We start from the raw sequence: 15,547 nt of genomic DNA, 5'->3' as shown, positions 1-15,547 counted from the left end.
AACCGGTGGTCAATTATAAGTATTTAGATTGATCCCACCGAGAAGGTGTTTTGTAGGAGAAAATATAAATCGGTTCTTATGTTGTTGTGTGACAAGTAGGAGTGATAAGTGAATGTGATTATGGAGAGATAGAGAGAGTGGAAGTGATTAGTGTGTAAATCGGCCACGAGATATAAGTGAGAGTGGATGTGACAAAAAAATGAAATTGATCAATAAGGCAAGAAGGGAAAGGAAATAAAAATCAAGAATAAAGAAAATAAAATTCAAAAATAAAGAAAATGCAAGAAATTAAAGATGGTGGATTTCAATTATAAGATATGGGTAATCTACAATTGAACCTTCTTAGAAAAGGGGATTCCCTAGAGGTTCTTAGCCTAAAGGCGAATCAAACAAAATAAAAATAAACAAAAAGAAAAACTAAACCCAAGAGGTTCTAGCCTCAAGGTGAATAGTATAAAAAAATAAAATCTAACTACAAATAAAGTGCAAAATCTAAACTACAAAATAAATTGCAAAATTAAATGCACGAAAATAAATCTACTCTATAAGCATAAAATAAATCTAAGGCAAGAGGTTCTAGCCTCTTGGCTATTTAACAAGAAAATAAAATCTAAACTACAAGCATCAGCATAAATCTAAACCAAAATAAGCAATAAAAGAGAAAAAGAAAAGAAATGCAAACCTTCAAATAATTCTCCATCTTCATCTTCATCTTCATCATCCAACAAAAGGAAGAAAAGAAAATTTTAAAGTGGTGAAAAAAATTATTATTATTAATTGCAAAAAAAGTTACAATTTTGGAAGGCCTTTCTCAATTAAGAGTAGCCTCTCCTCTGCACAAAGGAGTTTTACAAAATTTTCACACTCTAACCCCTAACTCTCTACCCCTATTTATAGTAAACATCAGTGAATGGAGCCATTGGATTGAAATCTTATCCAAAAACATCAATTTTCAGCCTTTATTCGTAACAAACTCGCCAGCGTATCGTACCGCTCCAGATCGATAGGGGTATCGATGCTGGCATCGATACGGGCATCGATGCGGGCATCGAATGCCACCCTCGATGTGGCATCGATGCCTGCCGCTTCTAGTGCTGTCCGCAGAACTCCTCTTTCATTGGTTCTTGCGGCTTGGATCTTGGGCTTTTGCTTGGGCTTTTGGGCTTTGATATTCTTTTTAATCCTTCTATCTTAGCTTGGGCTTTTGATAAATTGAAATTGATTTTCAATTGGCTTCTTGATTCATTTCTTCATTTTATCAATGGGGTTTTGTTGAGAGATGGGAAGTTGAGATTTATTCTTCATTAACTGCTGCAATTAAAAGATAAAAAGTATTTTAGTGGTATATTTTCATATAAAATAGATAATGAGGGGATAAAATTGCTAATAAAATGTGATTATCAAATCACACCCCACACCTAAACTTTTTGCTAGTCCTCTAGCAAAGAAATATAAAAAGAAAATCCTAACTCACTTTCCGCAGGATCGCGGTTGTATTTAGCGCATACAACAAGCCTTTAAACCCTTAGGTTACCCTAGTGGACGAGTTATAGTCTCGTTGTGCACTTGCAACCTTTTTGGTACATGTTTATGCCGCATCAAGTTTTTGGCGCCGTTGCCGGGGAATTAGTTATTTTTTCATCCTCCTCAGACCATGGGAATTAGTTATTTTTTCTCTTTATTTTACATTTTTAGTTACATTTTTCCCCCTTTTTCTTTAAAAAAAAAATTTAAAAATATCGTCACTTGCCAAATTGATAGAGTTATGTAATAATTGATTTATTTGATAAATTTGAAATTTTCTAATCCCTAGTTAGTTATTTACTTAAGTTCACCTTTTATGATAACTCTAAATAAATTTCTTAAGAAATGATTTTCAAAGTAGTATACTTTACTTAAGCCTTAACTTGGACTTTTATTTAAAATAATGAAATTTTTGCATGCTTAACTTAGAGTTGAAAATAATTTTTTCAAAGTGTCTTGATTTACATATTTTCAAAATATATATACATATACAAAAAAAAAAACAAAAGAAGAGTGCGAAAAATGGGCACCAAAAACGAAAAGAAAAAAAAACTCTTGAATTCAAGGTGATTCTATCTTTATAAAGCCTAAGCTGACCGAGTAATTAAGCCCAAGGAGTATTTCCATACTTAATGACCTAAGCCCATTTGGGTTGGGATCCATTGGCCCAAAACTCGTTAAAAGGTCACTTAGAAAGCCCGTTAAAATAGAAAAAAATCACCAAGGATGAAAGAGTTAAAAAAAAAAAATTTTTTAAACTAATAAATGTTTTATAGTTGTATATATGGTCTTGGAAAGTATTTTAAATCAAGCAACTTGAAAATTATTTTGAAACAAAGAGTTAGCATGTTCTTTTCAAAACTTTTAAATTAAATTTCTAAGTTTGGCTTGGTTTTGTATTGCTACAATGAGAAGATTGCTTCTTAAAATATACCTTAGAGTTTATATATAAAAATGTTTTCTTGAGTGGTAACTAACTCAATTAGATTATCTAAAAGTTATCAAGTGAATTTAGTTATTTACTAACTTTTTTAATTTGGCAAGTGACCCGAATTTTGTGGGTATATTTCACTGCAAACCCTCACGAGACTATAACTCGTCCACTAGGGAACCTAAGGGTTTAAAGGGTTTGTATGCGCTAAATACAACCGCATTCCTGCGAAAGTGAGTTAGGATTTTCTTTTTATTTTCTTTGCTAGAGGACTAGCAAAAGTTTAGGTGTGGGGTATTTGATAATCACATTTTATTACAATTTATCCCTCATTATCTATTTATATGAATAAATATACCGCTAATAATTATTTTTATCTTTTAATTGCAGGTTAATGAAGAATAAATCTCAAACTTCCCATCTCTCAACAAAAACCCATTGATTAAATGAAGAAATGAATCAAGAAGCCAATTGGAAAATCAATTTTCAATTTATCCAAAGCCCAAGCTAAGATGTAAGATTAAAAGAAAATATCAAAGCCCAAAAGCCCAAGCAAAAGCCCAAGATCCAAGCCCAAGAACCAATGAAAGAGGAGTTTCTGCGGACAGCAGCTAGAAGCAGGCAGGCATCGATGCCAGCATCGATGGGGCATCGATGCCCGCATCGATGCCGGGTATCGATGCGCAGCATCGATACCCCTATCGATGCTGTTACGATACGCTGGGCGGTTGTTACGAATCAAAGGCTGAAAATTGATGTTTTTGGATAAGATTTCAAATCCAATGGCTCTCATTCACTGATGTTTACTATAAATAGGGGTAGAGGTGAGGGTTAGAGTTGTGAAAATTTTTGTAAAACTCCTTTGGTGGAGGAGGGCTACTCTTAATTGAGAAGGCCTTCCAAAATTGTAACTTTTGTTGCGCAATTAATAATAATAATTTTTTTCACCACTTTAAATTTTCTCTTCTCCTCTTTGTTGGATGATGAAGATGAGATGAAGATGGAGAATTATTTGAAGGTTTGCATTTCTTCTTTTTCTCTTTTATGCTTATTAGTTTAGATTTATTTTATGCTTGTAGTTAGATTTATTTTCTTGTTAAATAGCCAAGGCTAGAACCCTCTTGCCTTAGATTATTTTATGCTTATAGAAGTAATTTTATTTTCGTGCATTTAATTCTTGCAATTTTATTTTGTAGTTAGATTTTGCACTTTATTTTGTAGTTAGATTTTAATTTTTCTTATACTATTCACCTTGAGGCTAAACCCTCTTGGGTTTAGTTTTTCTTTTGTTTATTTTATTTGTTGATCGCCTTTAGGCTAGAACCCTCTAGGATCACCTTTTCTAAAAGAAGTGGGTTCAATTGTAGATTACCCATATCTAAATTGAATCACCACATCTTTAATTTCTTACATTTTCTTATATTTTGAATTTTATTTTCTTATTCTTGATTTTTATTTTCCTTTTCCTTCTTGCCTTATTGATCATATTCATTTTTTTGTCAAATCCACTCTCACTTATATCTCGTGCCGATTTACCACATAATCACTTCCACTCTCTCTATCTCTCCATAATCACATCACTTATCACTCCTACTTGTCACACAACAACATAAGAACCGATTTTATATTTTCTCCACAAAACACCTTCCTCGGTGGATCGATATCTTAAATACTATAACTTGACACGGTTGTGCACTTGCAACTTTTTGGTACATGTTTATGCCGCATCACGCTTCTCCACTGTTCTCCCCTCTGTATTTTCTTTCGTTTTCTGCCAAAAGGGCTCGGCATGCGGCGAGCAATGCTCGACGCTTCTTGATTCGCTCCTCGAGGGTGGTGAGCGGGTCCTCTTGACACGAACCCATTCGTTCGTCTTTGCCTTAGAGGGAGTTGGTTGTTCGCCGTTGTTGTTCCCGGCGCTGCCTGGATTTTTAGATCCACATTATAGCGGATCCCGTTCATCGGCTCCAAAGCCTTGGCCAGCTGACGAGCCAACGGTTGACGCCATCTTTGGCGTGCTCTCTTTGACAATGCGTTGGAGCGTCTTCAGTAGCCATCTTCTCGGCGGAGGAGAAGTCCGGTATCTGCGTCTCGACCCCGTTGGACGACGCGGGACGTCGCGTGGTGCGGGCGCAGCGGCGGCAATGAGGTCTTGATCTTCGAGCCGAAGTCCCGCGAACATTTCTGGAAAGGATGCCTTCCTGCGCCTGTTCCGAGAGGCGGATCTGAGGAGGAGGAAGCAGAGGCACTCTTCAAACTTTTGTCGATCGAACTCGTATTCGATCTCTTCATTCACCCGGATCTGAATTGCGGGTTGCGTCACGACGGCCTCGACAGCGAGGCCGTTGGCTCCCACTGTGGTCGCCAGCTTGTTTTCATCAAAAGGTACCTTCATCATTGATTTCATTAAAGCTTTAGTCGTTACAAATGAATTCAAATAACAAAGAAATAAAAATTACAACTTTCTTGAAAATAAACGCAAGATCCGTTTATCGTCTCTTGCTTGCATGGGTCTTTGGCCTATGACGGGGACGTTGATATCCGTGGACTACCTGGCACTCAGATCTGTTCCTGAAAAATCGGACAGAGCTTCGTCGATCCGTGAGAGATCTAGAAGCCTGAAGCGTCTATCTCGGCTAAAACGAGATATCTGCTCTTCTTAGGATTACCGGCGAAGGGTAATACTAAGGAACGGGCACGGGTGATGAAGAATCTGATGAAGACCTCTCCTCTGTTGAAGTGCTCGACCAGTCTTCACTGCAGCAGGGCTTCGTCAACTTCTCCAAAAATCCAGATCTTCAAAAATGAGGCCTTAGGTTGCTATTTATAGGCAATGGGGGCACCTAGGGTACCTAGACACCCCTGGGGTGTCTAGGAAAAGCCTAGACACCCCAAGGTGTCTCGGAATTTCCGAGACACCCCTGGGGGTGTTTGGGAACTCCTGAGACGTCCGTTGAGGTGCATTCGATTGTTTTCGCCATAAATTCTTCGTCCGAACTCAGATTTGAGTGATTCCAAGTGCGTTGGAAGCTTGAAGAAGAGTTCGATCCGCTCCGGTGGTTGGATTATCTATAGAGTGATCGAGACATGAAGGGTATTGTTCTTTTTGTGAACATCGCCGGGTTCCCGATTAGCCCGTGCCTTTGTTATCCCGAAATCCTATCAGTTCACGTAGTTCGTCGATTCACTTCAATCGTTCATCGACGTCAATCGAACTCCTATGGATCAGATAGTGACGTTCATCGTCCTTCTTTAACACTGAACCGTTCGTGGAGACCTATAGGCAATTTTCGATGCCTACAGTCCATGCTCCAATAACGTAGCCAAATACAACGCGCTTCTCATTGGGCTCAGTTTCGCTAAGGAGCTGGGGGTCGAATATCTTGAAGCCTTTGGAGATTCTCAATTGATAGTCAACCAAGTCCGTGGAGAGTATGAAGTCAGGAACCAGGATCTGATCCCGTACCACCAGGAAGCCATCAAAATGGCAGAATCTTTTGAAGAATTCTTCATTGAATATATCCCTCGTCTCCAGAACGCTTATGCGGATGCACTGGCAGCACTAGCAGTATCACTTGCGCAGCCTCCCGAAACTGAGCTGTTAGTCACAGTGAGGACGCATCAACTCTGCATACCCATATACGATATGGATATTGAAGAAGAAGATGACGGAAACATTAACGCCAAGGAGGTGAATTCAACTCAAATTGGGCCTGAGTCCCGAGATTGGCGTTTTCCCATCATTGACTACGTCCAGTATGGTATTTTGCCAGAGGATGTAAAAGAAAGAGAATCAATCCGCCGAAGAGCACCAAGATTCTTCTATAATGCCGAAACCCATACGTTATACCGTAGAGGGTACGATGGTTTATTACTCCGATGCCTTTCGAACAAAGAAGCAGAAGAAGTTCTTAAGGAAGCGCACGAAGGAGAATGTGGTGCGCATCAGCCTGGTCCCAAACTGTATGATCGCATCAGGAGAATGGGATATTTCTGGACAACGATGGTTCGAGACGCAATCGAATACGCTCGAGAGTGTCATGCTTGTCAAATAGACGCGAATTATATGCATCAACCGCCAGAGCAGCTGCACACGTCAACCACATCTTGGCCGTTCGAGACATGGGGTATGGATATTATTGGTCCTATTTTCCCCCCTTCAGTCAAAGGCGATCGATTCATCCTCGCAATCACAGATTATTTCTCAAAGTGGGCTGAAGCAATCCCGCTCAGAGAAGTAAAGACGAACAACGTCATCAATTTCATTAAGCATCATGTCATATACCGACACGGCGTGCCAAGACGGATCATTCATGACAACGGTCCATGGTTCATAAGCAACGCCTTCATCAGGTTTTGTGACAAATTCAAAATTGAAGATGTTTCGTCGACAGCTTATTATCCCGCCGAAAACGGACTAGCTAAGGCTTTCAACAAGACGATCATCAAGATCCTGTCAAAGCTCGTGAAGACCAATAAACGAGACTGGGACGATAAACTCGGTGAAGCACTCTGGGCTTATCGCACCACCATACGCACACCTACAGGAGCCACCCCATATTCGCTGGTATACGGATGTGAAGCTGTGCTGCCTTTGGAGATTCAAATCCCGTCACTTCGGATCGCTCTCACAACTAAGATGACGACGGAAGAACAGCATCAGAAACATCTCGAAGAGCTCGAGAGGTTGGATGAAAAGCGCTTGGAGGCTCAACAACAAATTGAGTTATATCAAGCCAGAATATCTAGGGCTTTCAACAAAAGAGTCCGACAGAGAAGCTTCAAGGAAGGAGATCTGGTCCTCGCTGCTCCCCGATCGATAATCCTCAATTCCAAGAAGAAAGGCAAATTCGAACCCAAGTGGGAAGGACCGTTTGTGATAGACACAGTCTACTCAAACGGTGCATATCGCCTGATTACTCAAGAAGGCACCAGGCAATTAATGCCAATAAATGGAAAGTTCCTGAAAAAGTACTATCCTTAGTATATTCAGGATAACCCATTTACCGGGAAGTTCCTTGAAGAATATTACACTTAATATTCTAGAGGATAACCCAAAATCTTTCTTTTTACCACCAAAATCCCTCACTGATCAATTTCAATTGACAGTGGGTCCACCAAAAATGTCTTTCTGACCCTCCTGACTCTTTCCATGAATAAGAGGTCCACTTTCATTTCGGAGTCCTCTTTCGATAAACGAAAGAACTCCTTTCTTTTTCTCTTTGGTTAAACCTTCTCATGGCTATGACCAAAGTTGAAGTTTCACTTCGATAAACGAAGAACTCCTTTTTAGTTTAAATAACCAATCCTATAAAAGGCAGGTTTATCTAGATTTTCCAGATTCTCGGAGTGGAAATCTCACTCTTAGTTTCTTTTGCACTGGAAATAGAATATAAAATTCTTCCTTTCCAGAATCAAGGAATAGAATATAAAATTATTCCTTCCTTGTATCCTCCGTTCCCGCACCGATCTTTTTCCAAAATTTGTCAATTTAGGATTCATCCTAGGAAGTTTATCCCGAATCCTAAGCAGGGATAAGTCTGCGCCTAACACGCGCTGCCGGTTTAGTCTTTTTCCGTAGAAAAAGACACCAGAGTTCGATTCTGGGGTATTTTATCCTGAAACCTAAGCAAGGATAAGTCGGCGCTTAACCCGCGCCGCCGGTTAGTTCTTAACCGTTAAAAAAGAACACTCGTTCACATATTCAACATTGTGACAGGTTGTTATTAATAACACTAAAATCCATGCCTTACACGTATGGGGAATTTCATCCTGAATCCTAAGAAAGGATATGCCGACGCCTAACACGCGTCGCCGGTTTAGTCTTTCTCCGAAGAAAAAGACACCAGAGTTCGATTTCGGGGGATTTTATTCCGAAACCTAAGTAGGGATAAGTCAGCGTCTAAAACACGTTGCTGGGTAGCCTATTCCCATAACAATGGCGAAGTCTACGTATTCCGAGTCGTAGCATCAAGTCTAAGAGAGTTTATCCCGAAGCCTAAGTAGGGATAAGTCAGCGTCTAATACACGTTGCCGGGTAGCCTATTCCCGTAACAATGGCGAAGTCTATGTATTCAACATCATAGCACGAAAGTCTAAGGGAGTTCATTCTCTTAGCACAACGTGACATGCGGAACGGATTTAGACAATCCGCATGCTAGCCCGACTCAAACGGTAGTCGGTAAAGGCTAATCAAATCCGTTGATGGCTGAGGGTTTGCCAAAAATCCTAAAAGTATTATGGTCAATCATTTCAAACAGAATGAGTAATCATAATAAAGATAAAAAAAACAAAAAAAACAGTTCTACTAAAAGGATCAAGAGTCAAAACATTCAGCAAATGAAATCATACATAAAAAACATGGCCAAAAATCTGCTGATTAAGCTTAGAAAGCTTCTCATCATAAGCTTGCCTCAGCTCAGCTCTGATGGACTCCTCATTGGTAGCTAAAGTCTTCGCAGCAACCTCCTCCGTCTCGGTCAGCTTCTGCTTCAAAGATTTCAACTCTTCAGATAGAGCAGTGTGGGCTTGCTGATCCTGTATCTTCGTCATATGAAGAATGCTCAAAGTCTCCTTTTTCTCATGGAGCTCTCTTTGGAGCCGGTCTATCTGGGTCTCACAAGAGGTAATAGAAGAGTCAAGCTCGGTGAGTGAAGATGATCTAGCAGCAAGGTGGGCCTCAACTCGGCCCACTCGGTCCCGCTGCACCTGAATATCGAACTCAGCAAGAAACCTAGCATCGCGCCATGTCTGTAAGTCCACTCGGTCCCGCTGCACCTGAATATCGAACTCAGCAAGAAACCTAGCATCGCGCCATGTCTGTAAGTAAGTATCCAACTCGGCAGCGAAGAATGAGGAGGCACCTGCATCCCGGAGCTCACGAAACATCTGAAGCTCACGCTCTAGGCAGTCAAGATCATCAACAATAGACTTCGCCAGATCTGGGTATCCTACATCCCTTATTGAATTTATCTTAAGATCAAGGAATGGCTTGAACTGGTGAAGGGAAAGTCCGCCGTGGAAGAGCTTGTCAATCATAGCATTCACAAAGGAGAAGAAGGAACGGATCTCTATACAGATGACAATCTTCTCTGGGTCGCTGTCTGATAACAACTCCTTCACAAGGACGTGAAGCCGAGAAGAAAGCCCTACACAAAAAGGAGAAATCCGTCAAAAGCCTTGATGAAGAAATGAATGACATTCCTCAGTTGCTCAAGTTATACCTTCTTCCCCTTGAATCACCGGGGGTGGTGGAGGTGTAACGGCTGGGGGTGTATCAACTGGTGTAGTTGGTCCCACAGCCGGCTCAACAGGATCAGTCTCGACAAAAGCTCCTGTCAAATACAAAATAGAATTCTCAGATGCATCATATTATAGTTGCATTAGTCAAAAATTGACTGGTCCTATAATTAATTTGAGAAGAGTTATGTACCTTCAGAAAAACCATCCTCGGGATTCTTAGGGAGCGTAGACTCAGGAAATACATCTCCAGGCAATTGGTCATCAATTTGAGGAGAACCATACATGAAGTGGAGCATAGGAGTGTCTATGAGCAAGCCTTCCCCGTCAAAACCATCAATCGAGAAATCTGAAATGAGAGAATATAAGTACGAAAGGAGAATAAAGAGATTACGACCAATAGAAATGAGTTACCTCTTATGGGTGCGTCAGCCTCTCTATTCCCAAAGTCCACGTTTGCCTCCTGCGAATTATCTAAAAGAGCAAGAAGTATAGAGACAATCAGGGAATGCACAAATTCCAAATCATTCAACTCCTTTGTGTATTGTTAATGGTAGATGTACCTGGATTCATCGAACCGGGTCCTACATCGACGGTCTCCCTAATGTCACCAGCTTCTGCAGGCCTTTCTACCTGGTACGGTGAGTTGGGCTCACCAGAAGAAGTAGAATCGTGGAAAACGGGATCATGACTCATCTCGCTCTCCCCACGCTCTCCTATATAGAAATGGAAAAGCGTGAGTCAAAGTTCTGAATGATCAAGAGGCTAGTCTATAGGGTAGATGTTACCTCCATCACTAGAAGGATCATCGCCGGCCAAATCCATATCCGATGCTCGCAAAACTGCACGCGGCTTGCGGGCTAATCTCTTCCGCCTAGCGGCAGGGGCAACAATCGAAGGTCTCATCTGGGGAGAAGGACGGAACTCTTCATCTTGGTCAGCTGTGGTCCCTGAAACATCAAACCATTGTCAGGCTTAATAATTCTGAAAGATAAAGGGAAAAAGTAAGAAACTGACCTCAATCAGAACAGTCCTCGTGATCTTCAAGATCTCCGCCTGAAGCTTCATCAGCAGAATGAAAGATCTTCTTCCCCTCTTCGTCAATCCGACGGGTCTTGTGCCGTGCCCTTTGTGATCGAGCATTCTCCCAAATCATATGGGAATCAGCCTGAGAATCCTCCTCTGCCTCTAGCTCTGCAATCGGCTTCACAGGAATAGTTTTATTGGCTGCTAACAACCACTTGCAGCTTAAGAAGGTGAGGTTCAACTGCCGCTCAGTACTCGGGAGACTGAACTTAGCACCAGTACAGCCCGTCACGGTCCACAACCATGCACGAAGACCGTCCACCAAACCACCGTGGGTCCGAAGCTGCTGACGCGGATTCCCGACATAAAGCTGATCATAGCCAAACTGGCGAGCGAATCGGCAGGGTAGGTATGACTCTATGAAACACTGATTCCTTACCCGGAAAGTCAGATAACCCGGCCTGATGTTCATGTAACGCCCCGCCCCGGAATCCCGGAGTCGGTGCGCTATTAGATCTGATGGACTGGCCTCACAAACCACCACATGTCTTTTCAGCATGTTTTGTCCTCACTCACGTGCTCCCTGGAAAACTTCCCAGGGGGTCACCCATCCTAGAATTTCTCCAGGCCAAGCACGCTTAACTTTAGAGTTTCTAAGAATTGGGTTCCCGAAAAGAAGCCAGCAGCTCTTCTTCAGGGAAATAGAGCATAACTGTTAGGGCAATTTTGTAATATCAGTATATGGGTTTTTATAGTTACTCTTTTGGTTTATGTAGGACATTTTGGTAGAAAATATGTATATATGAACCCATATACGAGTCGGTACGCTACTAGATCTGATGGACTGGCCTCACAAACCACCACATGTCTTTTTAGCACGTTTTGTCCTCACTCACGCGCTCCCTGAAAAACTTCCCAGTGGGTCACCCATCCTAGAATTTCTCCAGGCCAAGCACGCTTAACTTTAGAGTTTCTAAGAATTGGGTTCCCGAAAAGAAGATGCATCTTGATGGTATGAGTATTCCAATCAATTCTATCAATACTAATCACATCACCCTCTCAAGGGTTGGGGTATTACAGTTCACCAGCCAGTTAAAGCAGCCGATGTCCAAATGAGTCTGATACTCCCTCGGCCTCTCCTCATCAAATAGACACTCGCCGTATCGGCCGGAGAACTGCGGAAAACAAGTGGAAAACGCCCAACACTTGTGGACCTGTAGCTGCTGTCTGACGTCAGGGAATCCTCGCCCCTCCCACTTGCCATTCTCAAATGACTGTAGTAGGGGAACGGAGGGGTCTGTGGCATACGGTACTGACATCATATCGGAACGATGAAGGACGAACCAAGCCATCAAATAGGTGTACTGAAGCTCCACCTTAATAGTAGGAATCTGAGCCGGTGATTCACTTTCCTTCCGTGTAAAAGCACTAGAAATCTGTCGAAGCCCTCGATGAATGTTAGCCACCATCACCGAAAGAAGCGAAAGTTCCTTTTTGTAGGAAAGCTGAACTGCAGGCTGGGTAGAGCACCTCCAGTGGCAGGATATCACTAGACTGATACGGGACCACGTATTTCTTTAACCAGATAGTGAGGTAATCGACGAGAAGGGTCATCGGTCGAATCGGCGCGGTAGCATGCCACAAGAATGCTTTAAACTTGGTCCTTGTAGGAAAACCACTCTCGGGACTGCTAATGGTATAGGAATGAGCATCAACCTTCTTGAGTAGACTGTTAACCCCTGAAGGAGTGAGTGGGGCCAGCTCACAAATAGCCTCGCCAGAATTGCTCTCTAGATTCCTGAACAAATAAGACGCAAACTGTTTCTGGCTCACATGGGATTTAGCCCTCTTCGCTAAGGGTTCAGACTGCGCCAAAGTGATATGATAGTGACATGTGAGATCCCATAAAGTCTCGTAGCGGTCGGGCATGCGATCCTTCAGCTGACTTAATTCTTGGTTGGAGGGAAAATATTCCTGATATAGCATCTGTCCCATGGGCAAACCAGAAATCCTGTGCATCTCATGGAGGGCCAAGCCTAATTCCCCTTGCCGGGTCAGAAAAGTGTTTGAATCCGGGTTGTAGAGCTCGCACAAAGTGAAGAAATGCTTCGTGCTAACAGGCAAACCATACATGGTGGCACAAATGGCTGCATACAGACCACAAGCGTGCAACTCCTCGCTCCATCGGCTCAAGACGTACTTCGTCATGCGAGTCCACCAAAGCTTGTCCAAAGAATGGACCCAACCATAAAACCTGTGGCGTGTCGCAGGCATCTCCCGTCCTAAAGCAGCGAGGCGATTCTTCAAAGTAGAAGCAGCGGCAAGAAGCTCGTTACGTGGCGGTGCATCTAACCCCAATACTCCAGGATGCAATCCAGTGATGTGACTCCTGCTCGAACCAGGAGCTGCCTGATGAGTGATGTATCCGCAGTGAACGCTCTCATGCTCCTCCGTCAAGCGCCACGACATCTCCCGTGTCACAGCCTGACGCCTGAGCTCAGTCAACGAACGATGCCGAGGAATCTTCGGCAAATATATGAAACCACTGCCAGTCTTATGAAGCCACTACTCAGCATCAATAAACACGGCATCCGGATCTCTGGCAGAATCACCAAATAAGAAGTCAGTCTTCTTGAGAGGCTGAATCGAACTGACGTCCTTCATGAGGGGCGCATCTATAATCAACTGGCGAAGAGATCGATGTCCACCTTCCTTCACCACTTGGACAACCTCTGTCGACGTACCCGAAGCAAACCGAGAAGTGACCGGGATAGGGGAAAAATCGTCGAAAGTCGAATAATACTCGCCACGACGCCCGTACACTGCGTGAGATGAGAACGCCCCAGAAGGATATTCCACTGGAAGCAAAAATTTAAACAGTTGTTAGTCTCAATCATAAAAGGAAGTTGAACTCATCCTACGAATGGGTAAGATAGAGTCACTCCCTTATAAAGGGTAAGACGATTTGGCCACATTATGCACTTATAAGATAGGGTATATCGACTATATATCCCTGCCTTATAAGGCACAATGCAGCGTCAAAACGCCCCCCTTTATTGATTTTGAGATATGGTTTTGACCAAGCAAAACATATCTTTAAAGCGTCGATCCTCACCAAGGAGAATCAAGGCTCTTCCCGATTGCCTCGCCAAGGAGAACAAAATGGGGTGAAAAGGACCAATTTGCAAATTTCCAAGAAAAAATGGACTAATTTATAAATTTCCAAAAAATAGCTCACCAGCATAAGAAGGAGGCGCGCCATCAGCCGACGCGGTAGAGGATTGACCCCTCGCAATATGAGACATAGAGACCTGCAAAATAAGTTAAGGAATCAGATCTAGAAAAAGTTCCTCTTTTTTGCAATTCTCCCCCCTGAAAGGTGAGCTCGAGGCGCCAAATCTTAATCCTAACCCTCGCATGCGACCCCACAAATTCATAAATTGAGTTAAGCATAAAAAATGCTAAAATGGTTGAGGATTTACCTGAGGGAAAGCTCGTGGATCCAATAAAAATCAGATCTTGAAAGAGACTCAGACCACGCGCTCGAGGGGCCTGAGAGAAATTCTAAATATGGAAGTTTTGAGGGATTTCTCAGTCAAAGATCCAAAGGAAGACTAGATCTAATGCAACTATGAAGTTTTGAGGGAGAAAGGATGCTCGAGGGAAGAGAAAAGTGAAAAAAAGGGTTAAGGGGGGGGCCTAATGAGGAGAAAAAAGAGCTCTTTTATAATGTTGAACCAAGCCTAGTTGAACCGGACCAGACCAAGTTGAACCAGACCAGACCTGGTTTGAACCAGAATTCAAATTGAAGCTGAATCAAGCATCGAAACAACTTCAAATCGACCGAGAGTTCAGTCCTTGGTTTATTCTTGCCTCTCCCACATGTTCAGAAAGATCAGAAGATTTTTTGAGCCTAATTACTGCCTTTTTTGGCTCATTATCAAGCCGGTTCAGCTCATCTGGGCACAGAAATTACTCCAATAAGGTATACGAGTATAAACTATTCCCTATTTTCGGTTGAGAAGTTCCTGGAGGATATTTTTCTAAAAATATTCTTGAGGATAACTCAACAATACTACGCCGGACAACGCGTCGCAAATAAAGACTCAACGCCAACAATCAATGGTCAGCTAAAGATTAGAAAATCAGGAATCGACTTCAAGTTTAAAATTCCAACAACGGTCAGACAATAAATGCAGCACCGGAACTCTTACAGACATTCGACAAAGCACCGAATAGCCTAGAAGATTGAAGGAATCAAGAACAGAAGCCATTCCAAGGTCCCGTTACACCGACTGAAGGTTGGGACAATCATATCCAAAGTATTCCAGACTCTTCTATAAAAGAACGAGGCTGAAATACCTTGGAGGGGGTATCTATAGGCGTATAAAATTGCTTATAGGTCCCTTAGCATAGCTCGGCACAAACCGACGAACCAACGAGGCGACGAGGTTGACGAATCGCACGCAAGCAACGGAATACATCCATTCAAGCGTAGAATCAAGCCAACGGTTCGGGAAATCAACGAGTCATTCAAACAAGAGCGGACTCGGACAAATCACGACCGAATCAAGATCGGTTTCGGACTCGAACTCAGAAGTGGATTTACTGCCAAAACAGGAATCGGATTTACTGCCAAATCAGAGTCTAAGTCAACCGAAAAAAAGGATACAACGGGAACAACGACAAAACGACAGGAACCCAAACACCCTGAGGGGCTCGGCCGAAACCGAGCCACCTCAGGGTGGCTCGGCCCATGCCTGTTCGCGGGAAAAACCGTAGCTTTCTTCATTAATGAGATAATTGTCATCTTGAGTTACAACTTTT

Source organism: Asparagus officinalis, chromosome 2 (assembly GCF_001876935.1).
Source record: "Asparagus officinalis chromosome 2, Aspof.V1, whole genome shotgun sequence".
Lineage (NCBI taxonomy): Eukaryota > Viridiplantae > Streptophyta > Magnoliopsida > Asparagales > Asparagaceae > Asparagus > Asparagus officinalis.
This window is presented reverse-complemented; position numbering follows the sequence as displayed.